Here is a 16,663-nt window from a genome sequence, read left to right on the forward strand (position 1 = left end):
TTTGGCACATACACTATATTCAGCAGATATACTATAACATAACAGAAATTCTATGACTCAGTAATAATACTATAACATATCAGAAATATTAATTGGGCACAAATATTAAAATTTGTCACTAATACCATGTATTTTCTGAAAAATCACAATTTTGCAACTGAAAACTTAAAGAGGTATAAAATTAAAACGGTAGAAGATCTGAAAAAGCTGAATCACTCAGGAATAGCCCAATAATCTGAGAACATTTTAAAGTTTGAATGGAGTTTCTAGGTGAAAGTATGACGAAGTAGTTAAGTTTCAAAAACAAGCAAGTTTTAGCAGAATTGTGGAAGTTTCCCATTCATTTCAATAGGACAAATTAAAGGAAAAAAGTGTAATATTTTAATAAGTATAATAGTAATAAACACCAAAAGTCATAGCAGGAATTAGCAGAAAGAGCAGAACAGTTTAGAGTTTGAACGGAGAAAATCGGCTGAAAACTGAGGCAGTAGTTAAGTGCCAAAAAATGTACGGAAGCAACTAGTAAATAGTGGAATAAAGAATAAAGAGAAACAAGAACTCAATAGTGTGGAAGGCCTTTGAGGGCATCCACACAATGAAACTTGTATGTTTTGGATACTTACTAAAACAATATATGAAAGTAATGAGAAAGTGGCCACTTTCATGAGTGAATCATATAAGCCTTAACTGATTCACTATATGAAGTAGGCCACATGTTATGCAAGTCTTGTATAAGTTTTTACTATTTCTTTTCCATATGGGAAGTTTGTGTTTTTTCCATTGTTTAAGCACTACTTCCAGTCAAGAGTGATACCATATATGCCCTATAGCTGCAGAAAAGGCTAACATTGTTATCTTTTTACAAAAAAACAGCTGAACATGAGAGGTTTTTGGACAAAGTTTGTGTTCTCCATTCTTTAAGCACCGGTTTGAGCACCGTTTAAGCACCGGCACCGGTATCGGATAAAACCTAAACGATACCCATCCCTATCCTTTACAAAGGTATGTCACAGTACATGCAAGGCTTTTACTAATGATAGCTCAGAGTGAACGGCACTTTTAATAATATCCAGGTTCCATATATTATATTAAAGAGGATTGTATTTAATATTGTTTTAAACAGTTTGTAATTTGGTCACTTTACACCTGCAGCACAGGAGGAAGGAGACCTCACTGCCTCCACATCTGAACACTTTTCACAGTCAGACACTAGAGGGAGGCAAAAACACAAAAACTACATGTTGATGTCGCGGCTGTAGACCAAACACTCACCAGACTCATTATTAATTTATTTTTACTTTATTTATGAATGCAGATATTTAATCAGCCAATCATACGACAGCAGCTCAGTGCATTTACACTTGTAGACACTGTCATGGCGACCTGCTGAAGTTCAGAATGAAGAATAAAAATAATTGGTGTGCTGGCTTCAATCTGCTGGGATTCTGCATAAAAATATTGGATGACAGTTTATAGCATACTTTAATATTATAGCACACCATAATGGTAGCAGAAAAGTAGTTTTGGCTATATGGCTTGTGTCACTCAGGAATGCGAGTTTGATTGATGACCTTTGACCTTGTGTCCGGTACTTTCTCTCTGACCTTTTGACCTTTCTGGAAGTGAGAAGTGTTACGAATTGCAATGTGGAAAGTTCGGGGGCAATACAACAGATTTCTGATGAGTTGATGGAGATCAGAGCGCACCCCTGTAACACCCCTTTCAACACTTGGGATACAGATTTAAATGGTTACCTATGTGTTGGGCCAATAGCTGAGGTTCGACTACTGGAGCAAAGTGGATGACTACAGGCAGTGCAGAATTATTAGGCAAATGAGTATTTTGTCCACATCATCCTCTTCATGCATGTTGTCTTACTCCAAGCTGTATAGGCTCGAAAGCCTACTACCAATTAAGCATATTAGGTGATGTGCATCTCTGTAATGAGAAGGGGCGTGGTCTAATGACATCAACACCCTATATCAGGTGTGCATAATTATTAGGCAACTTCCTTTCCTTTGGCAAAATGGGTCAAAAGAAGGACTTGACAGGCTCAGAAAAGTCAAAAATAGTGAGATATCTTGCAGAGGGATGCAGCAGTCTTAAAATTGCAAAGCTTCTGAAGCGTGATCATCGAACAATCAAGCGTTTCATTCAAAATAGTCAACAGGGTCGCAAGAAGCGTGTGGAAAAACCAAGGCGCAAAATAACTGCCCATGAACTGAGAAAAGTCAAGCGTGCAGCTGCCAAGATGCCACTTGCCACCAGTTTGGCCAAATTTCAGAGCTGCAACATCACTGGAGTGCCCAAAAGCACAAGGTGTGCAATACTCAGAGACATGGCCAAGGTAAGAAAGGCTGAAAGACGACCACCACTGAACAAGACACACAAGCTGAAACGTCAAGACTGGGCCAAGAAATATCTCAAGACTGATTTTTCTAAGGTTTTATGGACTGATGAAATGAGAGTGAGTCTTGATGGGCCAGATGGATGGGCCCGTGGCTGGATTGGTAAAGGGCAGAGAGCTCCAGTCCGACTCAGACGCCAGCAAGGTGGAGGTGGAGTACTGGTTTGGGCTGGTATCATCAAAGATGAGCTTGTGGGGCCTTTTCGGGTTGAGGATGGAGTCAAGCTCAACTCCCAGTCCTACTGCCAGTTTCTGGAAGACACCTTCTTCAAGCAGTGATACAGGAAGAAGTCTGCATCCTTCAAGAAAAACATGATTTTCATGCAGGACAATGCTCCATCACACGCGTCCAAGTACTCCACAGCGTGGCTGGCAAGAAAGGGTATAAAAGAAGAAAAACTAATGACATGGCCTCCTTGTTCACCTGATCTGAACCCCATTGAGAACCTGTGGTCCATCATCAAATGTGAGATTTACAAGGAGGGAAAACAGTACACCTCTCTGAACAGTGTCTGGGAGGCTGTGGTTGCTGCTGCACGCAATGTTGATGGTGAACAGATCAAAACACTGACAGAATCCATGGATGGCAGGCTTTTGAGTGTCCTTGCAAAGAAAGGTGGCTATATTGGTCGCTGATTTGTTTTTGTTTTGTTTTTGAATGTCAGAAATGTATATTTGTGAATGTGGAGATGTTATATTGGTTTCACTGGTAAAAATAAATAATTGAAATGGGTATATATTTGTTTTTTGTTAAGTTGCCTAATAATTATGCACAGTAATAGTCACCTGCACACACAGATATCCCCCTAAAATAGCTAAAACTAAAAACAAACTAAAAACTACTTCCAAAAACATTCAGCTTTGATATTAATGAGTTTTTTGGGTTCATTGAGAACATGGTTGTTGTTCAATAATAAGATTATTCCTCAAAAATACAACTTGCCTAATAATTCTGCACTCCCTGTAATGAAACGCTCAGAGAACTTGGTTTGATCGATTTGTATTCACAATTAAAGAATCTCATATACATACAATGAAAACAATAACAGTACATGAAAGGAAAAATTGGGCCCAAGTCACGGAAAAATAATAAACAAAACACACACACACCCCTGGGGGATTTGACTCAGTCTCTCTCTCGTGTCAGCCGACACCCTTACAGTGGCTTGCAAAAGTATTCAGCCCCCTTGAACTTTTCCACATTTTGTCACATTACAGCCACAAACATGAATCAATGTTATTGGAATTCCAGGTGAAAGACCAATACAAAGTGGTGTACATGTGAGAAGTGGAACAAAAATCATACATGATTCCAAACATTTTTTACAAATAAATAACTGCAAAGTGGGGTGTGCGTAATTATTCAGCCCCCTGAGTCAATACTTTGTAGAACCACCTTTTGCTGCAATTACAGCTGCCAGTCTTTTAGGGTATGTCTCTACCAGCTTTGCACATCTACAGACTGAAATCCTTGCCCATTCTTCTTTGCAAAACAGCTCCAGCTCAGTCAGATTAGATGGACAGCGTTTGTGAACAGCAGTTTTCAGATCTGGCCACAGATTCTCGATTGGATTTAGACACCAGACAGGTCAGGGATAAAGTTATTGAGAAATTTAAAGCAGGCTTGGGCTACAAAGCTTTGAACATCCCACGGAGCACTGTTCAAGCCATCATTCAGAAATGGAAGGAGTATGGCACAACTGTAAACCTACCAAGACAAGGCCGTCCACCTAAACTCACAGGCCGAACAAGGAGAGCGCTGATCAGAAATGCAGCCAAGAGGCCCATGGTGACTCTGGATGAGCTGCAGAGATCTACAGCTCAGGTGGGGGAATCTGTCCATAGGACAACTATTAGTCGTGCACTGCACAAAGTTGGCCTTTATGGAAGAGTGGCAAGAAGAAAGCCATTGTTAACAGAAAACCATAAGAAGTCCCGTTTGCAGTTTGCCACAAGCCATGTGGGGGACACAGCAAACATGTGGAAGAAGGTGCTCTGGTCAGATGAGACCAAAATGCAAAACGCTATGTGTGGCGGAAAACTAACACTGCACATCACACTGAACACACCATCCCCACTGTCACATATGGTGGTGGCAGCATCATGCTCTGGGGGTGCTTCTCTTCAGCAGGGACAGGGAAGCTGGTCAGAGTTGATGGGAAGATGGATGGAGCCAAATACAGGGCAATCTTGGAAGAAAACCTCTTGGACTCTGCAAAAGACTTGAGACTGGGGCGGAGGTTCACCTTCCAGCAGGACAACGACCCTAAACATAAAGCCAGGGCAACAATGGAACGGTTTAAAACAAAACATATCCATGTGTTAGAATGGCCCAGTCAAAGTCCAGATCTAAATCCAATCGAGAATCTGTGGCAAGATCTGAAAACTGCTGTTCACAAACGCTGTCCATCTAATCTGACTGAGCTGGAGCTGTTTTGCAAAGAAGAATGGGCAAGGATTTCAGTCTGTAGATGTGCAAAGCTGGTAGAGACATACCCTAAAAGACTGGCAGCTGTAACTGCAGCAAAAGGTGGTTCTACAAAGTATTGACTCAGGGGGCTGAATAATTACGCACACCCCACTTTTCAGTTATTTATTTGTAAAAAATGTTTGGAATCATGTATGATTTTCGTTCCACTTCTCACGTGTACACCACTTTGTATTGGTCTTTCACCTGGAATTCCAATAACATTGATTCATGTTTGCGGCTGTAATGTGACAAAATGTGGAGAAGTTCAAGGGGGCCGAATACTTTTGCAAGCCACTGTAAGTGTGAGTCCAGCAATGAGGATTCTCCTTGCAGGATGTGCAAAGGAGGAATGAGGTGCAAATCTGTCCTACCACTTAAGTAGAATTTGTACAGTTCACGGCTCGTCCAAAGAATTTAGTTCTCTTCTTAAAACAATCATCTCAAGGATCCTGGAGGGGTGGCTCGCCATCTTTGGACTGGATCATCACCGAACTGTACTCCCCCCAAAAAAACCCTGACCTGTATAATACAGTCAGAATAACATTCAAAAATCTATATTTAGTCATTTATACATATATCCTTTCTTATGTTTCGTTCATACATACTAACAAATTTGCATTTTACCTTTCCAGTATACAGGAAGAACGACAGAATATTCCAAAACATGATAGACAATGATAACTTCTTACCAAAGTAACCAACAAATGGGCTCTCCTGGAGCTTCAAAATGGCGATGGTGCAGCGTTGTAGCACAACTACAAAGAAACATAACCCCATTTTCTTTAAACTGTATTCACCTCACAATGAACACAACTAAGGAACATATCAACATCTACAGCATACATTTTTTTTTCCTTTTTTCCCCTTTTATTTAGACAATTGAACAATAAACATACATAGTAATGTAGAATATAGAAAGGGTATGAAAAATTCCACAGCTTACAGTATCTTCAACAAGTTATGTATACAAATACAAGTACGTAAACAAAAAGGTATACTTTAGGAGAAAACAGATAAAGAAAGTAACTGAAAAAAAAGTGCTCAAGGTATAAATAAACAACATGTAAGTCAAGTGAAACTATACATTCGACACAGCTCTTGTGTTTTACATGCTTTGGAGTTAGTACTGTTCTTAAGATTCTCCAGATAATTGGAAAACAGGGCTTTAAAAGCAAATATGTTTGGACGCTGTTGAGAAAATTTTGTACAATGTATGTGAAATTTGGCAAAAATAATCAGAAGATTAATAGTATATTTTTTTCCTGGAATTATTTTATCGGTATGTGAGAGGCCAAATAGAATATGCTGAAACTTCAGTTTACATGAGGGATCAATTTTGGTGTTTATAAAATTATTTAGATCAATCCAAAATACATGTGTATAAGTGCATTCCCAAAATAAATGACATTGTTTCCTCTGCATTGCTGCAAAAAGTACAAAGAGTATCAATATTTTTTTTAAATTTAACCAGATATGTCTTTACCGGATAACATCTGTGGATCAACTCAGGGCTCGCAAAATCGCTAGCCCGACGTCCCGGGGCTAGCGATTTTTCCAGTCGGGCTACCAAAATCTATCTCAGCCCTGCCCGTCGGGCTATCATAGGAAGGGAAAATATATGTCAATGCTTTTGCATTCTTTCGAAAATGTAGCTGTGTAATTATGTCATTGGCATCGATGAGCCACTGCCAATATGTGACATATTGAAATCGCGTTTGAATTTGTGCTTGTTTTTTGCTTTCACTTTCACTTTGCGATCGCGCGAACGGTATGTAGAGAGCGGCAGCACTGATTGGTGAGTGACGATTAATTGCGCACCAATTCCTCTGACATCATCCTATCACTCATCAGCTTACTATTCAAACGTGACAAGTGAAATCTCCCACAGCAAGCTTAAACATGTGAGAGGTTGATTGCGCAGAGAATCGCTGACCGTTATGTGAGTACGTGTGTAAAAGCAGCAGGATTTACGCCGGTATTTTAGTTCTGCTGAGCCAAATAAGACAGGTCAGGGTGAAGAAGGGGCAGCCAAATAAAAGCCTACCACAAAACGGAAAAGTTGTGACAAATCAGACTATGAGGCAAAAAGAAAGCTCAGCTTTTTTGGTTTCATGGACAAAAGAATTTATGTGGTTGGAATATGACAAGCTAAATAACATGATGTTCTGCCAGGTGTGTTGTGAGTTTCATTTCATTTGAGTCGACAAGTGCCTTTGTAACTGGGACCAGTAATTTTAAGAAAGACCCCATCAGAACCTATGAGAAATGCAAGAAATGCATTATTGCCCAGTCTGCAATATCTTTCCCAGAACAAACAGCAATTGCAAAAAACATACTAAAAATAAACCAAGCACAAGAAGAAGTCCTGAAAAATCTTTCAAAAGCGTACTATGTTGCAAAGAGTGAACCACCATTGTCAAAATTTAGCAGTCTATGCAAACTTCAAAAAGCAAATGGCCTCGATCTTGGTTCCACTTACCCCTTACCCTTGACTTCAGTGGAAATTTCAGATTCAGGATCTGACACAGACTGATTCATGTTCTACACAGTTCTTACAAGTTCATAGAAATTTCTGTTCAATTAGAACCAAGTATTTGAGTTGATGACTGTGATTTTTATACAGTTGTTGTGATTTGTATTTTAACAACTTTCTGATTAATTTTTGTTTCCGTTACAATATTATACTTTAATGCAGGGGTCACCAACACGGTGCCCGCGGGCACCAGGTCGCCCGCGGGCACCAGGTCGCCCGCAAGGACCACATGAGTCGCCCGCGGGCCTGTTCTAAAAATAGCTCACCATAACAACTTACCAGTAACCTGCATCTATTTTTATTTTTTCTTGCTATTTTTTTAAATCACAATTGCATTGGTGTCAATTTGTTAGAGACAATATATTAAAAAAATATTATCAAATATTAGATCAGCGTTAGCTGGTCTCCACGGAAACAGTTGTCGTGAAGACCAGCAAAGGTGAGGAGATGAGGAAAACATGGCGGAAAAAAGAAAGAAAACATATCATTTTCACAGTGAATGGGAGGAAGAGTTCTTTTTTACCACTGTGAAAGATTCATGCGTGTGTCTCATTTGCGGGGCGACTGTGGCAACGGCAAAGCGGCACAACGTGGAGAGACATTTCCGAATGTGTCACACAAGCTACCATGCTAACTACCCAAAGGGCAGCACACTGCGAGCGGAAAAGGCCCGCGAGTTAAAGGCAGGTTTGAGCAAACAGCAGTCTTTTTTCACGAGACCGGTGAAAAGCTCCCAAAAAGCAACCGAAGCCTCATTTAGAGCTACACATTTCATGATTAAGAAAAAGAAGGCATTTTTAGATGGAGAGGTTTTCAAAGAAGCAATGATGATAATTGCAAAAACTGTGCTTAAAGACGAGAAATATGGAAACGATGTAATCTCCACTCTCTCCGATGTCCAGCTGGGGGCAACTACAATTGTTAGAAGAGTGTCGGCTATGTCCGGGAACTTGGCCGATCAGTTGGATCAGGATCTGTCAAAGTGCAGGTGGTTTAGCATCCAGTGTGACGAGTCCGTGGACAGCAGCAGTACAGCACAGCTGATGGTCTTTATCCGGATGGTATTTGATGGTTTCTCCACAAAAGAAGAACTTCTGACACTACTGCCGCTAAAGACAACTACAAAGGGAATTGACATCTATAACGCGGTGAAGGAGTTTTTCGCGAAGAAAAAGGTACCGTTGGAAAAGCTGGTATCAGTGACTACTGACGGGGCTCCTGCTATGATCGGCCGACATACAGGATTCATCGCTCACTGTAAAGGTGACACAGAGTTCCCAAACTTCATGCATTACCACTGCATCATTCACCAGCAGGCGCTATGCGCAAAGGTGATCGGCTTCGAGCACGTCATGACTCCTGTCGTGAAGATCATAAACAGCATCCGCTCCAGAGCTAAACAGCACAGAACATTCAAGGTGCTATTGGAGGAGCTGTCAGCTGAATATGGTGACCTGCTACTACATACGGAAATCCGATGGCTCAGCAGGGGACGGATTTTGCTTCGTTTTTTGTCACTTTTGGGTGAAATCAAAGAGTTCATGCAATCCAAAGGGGAAGACACATCTCTGCTGGAGGACGCTGGAGGACACTGAGTGGACACTTGACCTTGCGTTTTTAACGGACATTACTGGGAAACTGAACCATTTGAACTGTGAGCTGCAAGGCAAAGGTAAGACTGTTGCTGACATGATAAGTGCTTTAAATGGATTTAAAGCCCAGATGAGCATCTTCTCTGTGCATTTACAGAGAAAAAAGGTGCTGCACTTTCCCTCTGTGCAGATGGTGCTGAAAGACAATGCTTCTGCATCTGAGACTTTTGACAAAGTTGCAGAAAAGTACACTCAAGTCATAAACCGACTTGGTCAAGAGTTTGAGAACAGGTTTTGTGACCTTGATCAGCTTGAGCCATGTGTATCATTTGTTTCCATTCCCTTCATGAATGTGGACACAACATGCATTGCTGAGCAACTAAGTTCAATGTTCAGCTTGGATGCTGGACAGGTGGAAATCGAAATTGTAACATTGCAAAATGACGTCCACCTCAAAGCCTATCAGGGTGCACCAAACTTTTGGTGCCTTGTTGACACAGAAAAGTACAGTGGTGTATGCACAGCAGCTATGAAGGTTGCCAGCCTGTTTGGTTCAACATATCTTTGTGAATCAGCCTTTTCTGACATGAACTTCATCAAGAACAAACACAGAACACGCCTCTCTGATGCACATCTGCAAGACTCACTCAGAGTTGCAGTGTCAAGTTATACCCCAGATTACAACACACTGGTGAACAGCATGCAATGCCAGGTTTCCCACTAACAGACAAAGAAAGCCATAACAGGTGTTCTCAGTGGCAACATTACAGTGTCATGTCAAAGTTGAATTTAATTATTGAAAAACAATTGTGTTTGTTAAGTGTGACATGTGATAATTTGTTTTAAAATGCTGCCAATTTGGTGAAAAGTTCTGTAAAATTTGAAAGTTGATTTTTGTATGTTACATACATACATTATTTTTGTATGTAACAGTGCATAATTTCCTAAAATTTGTTAGTGGTAAGTGAAAATGTCGTAGAAGTGATCACTTCAAATGTAAATACTTGCAGTGATATATAGAAATAAAGCGTTGCATATTGATATTTGTTTCCTACCTTGATTCCTACTTGCATTCTTTATAATTATGGTGAAAAATAATTAAAATAATTAGTGTCTTTACATAGATGAATATTATTAATTATTAATGATAACACATAATTAAAGTTAAAATGAGGAAATTTGTTATTTGAGAAGTGTATGTCAAACTGGTAGCCCTTCACATTAATCGGTACCCAAGAAGTAGCTCTCACTTTCAAAAAGGTTGGTGACCCCTGCTTTAATGTATAATATTGTAAAGGAAACAAAACATTAAAAAATTGCTCTCTTTTTTATTCGGGCTACTTAAATTTATTTTGGGCTACCAAAAGCTGAAGAGTGCCTGCCCAAAGGGCTACCAGAGATTTTGAAATTTTGCAAGCCTTGCAACTTGAGAGTAACTTCTCTTATCTTATTAGTAATAATAAATTTCCTTGATAGAATCCAAGTGTTTTTCCAGTCTATATCATTGTAAATATTGTTCCAGTAAAATACAGCTGCAGGTTTGGAAACGATATCTCTTTGAATGATTTGTCTAATACATTGATTTGTGGCTTTATCACTCAATAAAGGACAGATGTTACCGATGTATATGCTAGCGGGATTTAGTTCTGGAATAATACAATTTCTACCTTTAGGAGCAGACACCAATAACCTTCTCACCCCATCTGGTATTGCATCAAAAACTACAGCATATTCTCTTGGAGTGACGGGAAAATCATAAACAGACAAAAATTCTTTATAAGAAAATAATTGACCATTATCTCCAAAAGTTGAATCTGTTCATCTGGACGTAGCGTTTGGTGGGAGAAACGTTTCGTCACTCATCCAAGTGACTTCTTCAGTCTCAGCTGACTGCAGGTTTCCCCAAACCTTATAAACAGTACAGCGATCGTGGCTCAAGAGTTGGGAGTTCGCCTTGTAATCGGAAGGTTGCCGGTTCGAGCCCTGGCTCGGGCAGTCTCGGTCGTTGTGTCCTTGGGCAAGACACTTTGCCTACTGGTGGTGGTCAGAGGGCCCGGTGGCGCCAGTGTCCGGCAGCCTCGCCTCTGTCAGTGCGCCCCAGGGTGGCTGTGGCTACAACGTAGCTTGCCATCACCAGTGCGTGAATGGGTGGATGACTGGATATGTAAAGCGCTTTGGGGTCCTTAGGGACCATAAAAGCGCTATATAAATACAGACCATTTACCATTTGCATAATGACTGAAACCAGCCCACTGAAGGAACAATGGGCTGGGAAGTCAGTTCCTTAATGATAATTGACTCACAAGTAAAATATTTCTATCACCATACATATAACCTACAGTCTTTACATGCAGCGTCATAGGAAGTTAACAAACTCTAACATACAGTTTAATCCTTAAAATCATACATGTACAGCCACATGGCTAATAGCGATAGCCGCTAGCATGCCATCGTTAGTGGCTTAAACTCACAATATTCTTGTTCACAACAAATTAACTCACCCAGAAGAATCCGAGCAGTAACAAAACTCCTTTCTGGTTAACAACAATTTCCAGCTAGTTTATTTCCACCGTACAATCCGACTGAATAAAGCAACCAGGCTTTCCACTTGGAAAAAACGGACTTTTTCTTCCTCTCCCTTTTTCCTGATATCCGTAGCTGCTACGCAGTGAACGGCAGGAGGCGGTACTTCCCCCTGTATACTTCAAGGACCATCAGGACATTATAGACATCTTCTGTTTTATTAATTCTCAACAAAATAATTTAACTTAATAAAACTAAATACTAACATCGCTCATAACACACTAAAACCCTTAGTAACTCTCCAGGGTTACACACGGCTGTATAGAGAGACAGAATGATCACAGCAGTTAGTTTTCGCCTGCCTGTTTTTTTTTTAAACAGACAAGAGTTAAACTCATAGTTTGAATTTTGTTTAGTATACAAAGTTTAAATACAAAGAAGAGGTCGACCACTACCTCAAGGAGACCTACAGCGATGAGAGTAGAGCGCAAGATCTTGGTCCCTGTCAAGCCCTGATCAATCCATCTGCACCAGAGCAGGAATTTGATGGGGAGGAGCCTAGCTGGAAGGAGATCCAGGAGGTGATAAAGAGAGCAAGAGCAAGCTCCGCTCCGGGGCCCAGTGGAGTACCTTACAAAGTTTACAAGAACTGCCCGAGGCTACGCACCAGACTCTGGAGAATCATGAGGGTGATTTGGAGGAGGGGCAAGGTAGCAAACCAGTGGAGACGAGCGGAGGGGGTGTGGATTCCAAAGGAGGAGAAGTCCAAGAACATCGAGCAGTTTCGAACCATCTCTTTGCTGAGTGTTGAAGGGAAGATTTTCTTTAGCATTGTCGCTAAGCGACTGACAGAGTATCTTCTGAAAAACTCTTACATCGATAACTCAGTCCAGAAAGGAGGGATCCCGAAAGTTCCAGGGTGCCTGGAGCATACGGGCGTGGTCACACAGCTCATTAGGGAAGCCAGGGAGAACAGAGGGGACCTGGCAGTACTATGGCTTGATCTCGCAAATGCGTACGGATCTATACCCCACAAGCTGGTAGAACAGGCATTGAACCGGTATTACATCCCAGAGAAGTTCAAGAATCTTATCCTGAATTACTACGCCGACTTCCACCTGAGAGTCTCTTCTGGAACAACAACTTCCGACTGGCAGAAGCTTGAGAAGGGGATCATCACTGGATGCACAATTTCACCCATCCTTTTTGCTCTTGCTATGAACATGTTGGTCAAATCTGCAGAAGTCCAGTGTAGAGGGCCACTCACCAAGTCTGGAGTCAGACAGCCACCCATCAGAGCTTTCATGGACGACCTGACAGTGACAACTACATCTGTTCCAGGGTGCAGGTGGATACTGAAGGGTCTTGATGAGATGATTTCTTGGGCACGCATGAAGTTCAAGCCTACCAAGTCGAGGTCGCTTGTGCTGAGGAGAGGAAAGGTTGCTGAGAAATATTTGTTTTCACTAGGCACCATCAAGATACCATCACTGACTGAGGCACCCGTAAAGAGCCTGGGTAAGGTATTTGACAGCAGCCTGAAAGATGCAGCCTCCATACAAGCGACCAACAAAGACCTGGAGACCTGGCTCTAATAAGTGGATAAATCTGGCCTTCCTGGCAAGTTTAAAGCCTGGATTTATCAGCATGGAATTCTGCCCCGGATTCTATGGCCCCTCCTAGTTTACGAAGTTCCCATCTCAACAGTGGAAGGATTTGAGATGAGGATCAGCAGGTTTCTGCGCAGGTGGTTGGGACTGCCACGAAGCCTGAGTAGCATCGCTCTGTATGGTCATAACAACAAGCTGAAGCTCCCCTTTAGCAGCCTAAGTGAGGAGTTCATGGTGAGCCGGTCCAGGGAGCTACTCCAATATCGGGAGTCCAGTGACCCCCGGGTTGCCCTGGCTGGAATAGAGGTTAGGACTGGGCGGAAGTGGAGGGCTGCTGAGGCTGTAGACATTGCAGTATCAAGGCTGCAGCAAAGGGTGATAGTGGGCGCAGTGGCTCAGGGAAGAGCGGGCTTGGGTAGCAGTAGAACACCGAACTACAATAAGGCACAGGGGAAAGAGAAGCGGTCGTTGATCCTGGAGGAGGTGCGAGCAGGAGTTGAGGAGAAACGAACCAGCCAAGTAGTGCAACTGAGGCAGCAGGGGGCTTGGACAAGATGGGAGCAAGCTGTAGAGCGTAAGGTCACATGGAATGAACTGTGGAAAGCAGAACCCCAGCGGATAAAATTCCTGATACGGGCAGTGTACGATGTACTACCAAGTCCATCGAATCTCTTCACTTGGGGGAAGGTTGAGACACCAGGCTGTCTTCTCTGTCAGAAAAGAGGAACCCTGGAGCACATTTTAAGTTGCTGCCCAAAAGCCCTGGCCCAAGGGCGATATCGATGGCGACACGACCAAGTCCTAAAGGCCGTAGCGGATTCGATCTGCAGCGGGATCAGTTACAACAAGAGCACCTGCCCAGTTAAGAACAAGATAACGTTTATAAAAGCTGGGGAGAAGCTAGCAGTACCATTCCGGAACACCTCACCTGGCCTGTTGCCAACGGCGCACGATTGGGAGCTGAGAGTTGACCTGGCAAAGGAGTTAAAGTTCCCCGAAGTGGTAGCCAAGACAACGCTGAGGCCAGACATCGTAGTTACTTCAGTTGCCTCCAAACAGGTAATCCTTCTAGAGCTTACTGTGCCTTGGGAAGACCGTATGGAGGAAGCCCATGAGAGGAAGAGGGCAAAGTATTCAGAGTTGGTGGAGGAGTGTCGGAGTAATGGCTGGCGGGCAAGATGCCAACCAATCGAAGTGGGTTGTCGAGGATTCGCGGGTCAATCCCTTTGCAGGGCATATAAAATGCTAGGCATCACAGGGGCTAACCAGGAAGAGCCATCAAGTTGGCCACCAACGCAGCAGAAGCAGCGTCGAGGTGGCTGTGGATCAAAAGAGGAGAGGAATGGCATGTAGGGTAGCGCTACCTGGACACAAGCTGGGGCTTGATCAACCCTGGCTGGGTCGCCTGAGAGAGGGGGTCTGATTGTTGAAAGACCCGAAACCCCCAATGACCCCAGGTTACATCACTGATGATGTGTCCAGGTGCACCAGAGGGTGTATCATCAACAAATGTTTTAGTTTTTTCAGTCACTATGATTAGTATGAATATTATGACAAAGATGGTGAGTAGTCATGTAGAGACCTTGATAACCTTTTTCACCTACAAATGTAACCATTTTTTGGTAATGACTGAAACTGAAGGCTATCTCTTTCTTTTTACAATAGCGGATTTAGATTTATTTTACTTTCTTATAATAACCTTGTTACAGACACTCAGACCTTCACATGAGATTTTAACCTTTAAGATTATCCAAGAGACTGTGAGCATGATTTTTCTCATTGTTCAGCTAATGTTTAAGATGCTGTACTTGTAACCTAGCAAGTATTGATGCTCGTGCAAAGAATTATTTTTCATACATGCACACGGCCCCGACTTAACTCCTAACCCCGAGTAAAAAAAAAGCACCGCACACATATTCAGAACTCAGTCCTATTTATCGTCCCAAATAATTTTATTAAAACAATTTCACCCCGGATGAGGTATTTTGGTTTTGTGCAGCCCCCTCTTAGACTGATGTTAAGTGAGTTTAGTTTTTTAGAGGTACTTTTACAACAGGGAGACGGGTTTCCTCATTAGCAGAAACGCTCAATAGACAGAAAAACAAGAACACAACCCTAAAAGAAAATTACAGTGAAACGAGGGAAACGGCCTTGTTTTATGCACACCGCGGGTCAAGAAGGAGTCGGACGACCGAACATCCGTGCAAAGAAATGTTTATGTTCATGCTGAGAGGGAGGGTGGAGCTTGGAGGAGGCAACTTTAAATCAGGACCTGACAAGACTGACATTGCTCTGCTTGATTCCTGATTCTAGCTAGACTGCTGTATTCTTCCAAAAAGAGCATTTCAAAGAAATTTTCAAAAGCATAAGATTTGACATTTACGCCCATGATGTAAACTTCTGACCATGGTTATTTAGACAGGGTCTTGAAAAAGCAAGCAAATGTAGGTCAGCTACTCTTTGTAACTTCCAGATAACCTGTTAATGTCAGCTACTATTGCAGTCGTCCTGTTGCTTCTACTCAGACTCTTTTTTCTTGTAACATTGTATATACGTCAAAGGTTTAACTGACAGATGAAATACACATTGCTCCACATGTTATGCATATTATCGGACACATTATTAACTTTCTAAGCTTAGTGAATTCAAAGTAATCAGAAGCAGTCATGATAAGAAAGCTTTTTGATTTAACAAAGGAAAGCCTTCTTCAATTCAATTCAATTTTATTTATACAGCGCCAAATCACAACAACAGTCGCCTCAAGGCGCTTTATATTGTACAGTAGACCCTACAATACATACACAGAAAAACCCAACAATCATATGACCCCCTATGACAGTGGTTCCCAAACTTTTTTTGCCAGGCCCCCCTTTTTTTTACAAGAAAAATGTTTTTTTTCATACCGCGCCCCCCCTGCAATGGCTCTGCCCCACACTTTGGGAACCTCTGCCCTATGAGCAAGCACTTTGGCGACAGTGGGAAGGAAAAACTCCCTTTTAACAGGAAGAAACCTCCAGCAGAACCAGGCTCAGGGAGGGGCGGGGCCATCTGCTGTGATTGGTTGGGGTGAGAGAAGGAAAACAGGATAAAGACATGCTGTGGAAGAGAGACAGAGATTAATATCAGGTATGATTCAGTGCAGAGAGGTCTGTTAACACATAGTGAGTGAAGAAGAAACACCCAGTGCATCATGGGAATCCCCCAGCAGCCTACACCTATTGCAGCATAACTAAGGGAGGATTCAGGGTCACCTGATCTAGCCATTCTACTTTTAAATACTCTAGGAACAACAAGTAAGCCTGCAGTGCGAGATTGGGGTCATATGGTACTACAAATCCAGCCGTGACAACGACTCTCCGCCAGAACGTTAGCTAACCAGCATTAGTGTAGGCCAATTCATGTACAGTGATCCCTCGTTTATCGCGATAGTTACCTTCTAAAAATAACCCGCATTAGGTGAAATCCATGAAGTAGCCAGCTTTATTTTTTTACAATTATAAATGTATTAAGGCTGTAAAAACCCCTCAC

General features: G+C 42.1%; 1 protein-coding gene and 1 pseudogene across 1 annotated transcript in view; both read left to right on the forward strand.

The window, feature by feature from the left end:
• LOC100693624 (neoverrucotoxin subunit alpha) overlaps positions 1-16,663 on the forward strand; it is a 179,660-nt gene that overhangs the window by 65,925 nt on the left and 97,072 nt on the right. The window lies entirely within an intron of this gene.
• On the forward strand, positions 11,266-14,526 carry LOC106098535 (uncharacterized; annotated as a pseudogene).

The sequence above is a fragment of the Oreochromis niloticus genome, linkage group LG8, assembly GCF_001858045.2.
Source record: "Oreochromis niloticus isolate F11D_XX linkage group LG8, O_niloticus_UMD_NMBU, whole genome shotgun sequence".
NCBI classification, from domain to species: domain Eukaryota; kingdom Metazoa; phylum Chordata; class Actinopteri; order Cichliformes; family Cichlidae; genus Oreochromis; species Oreochromis niloticus.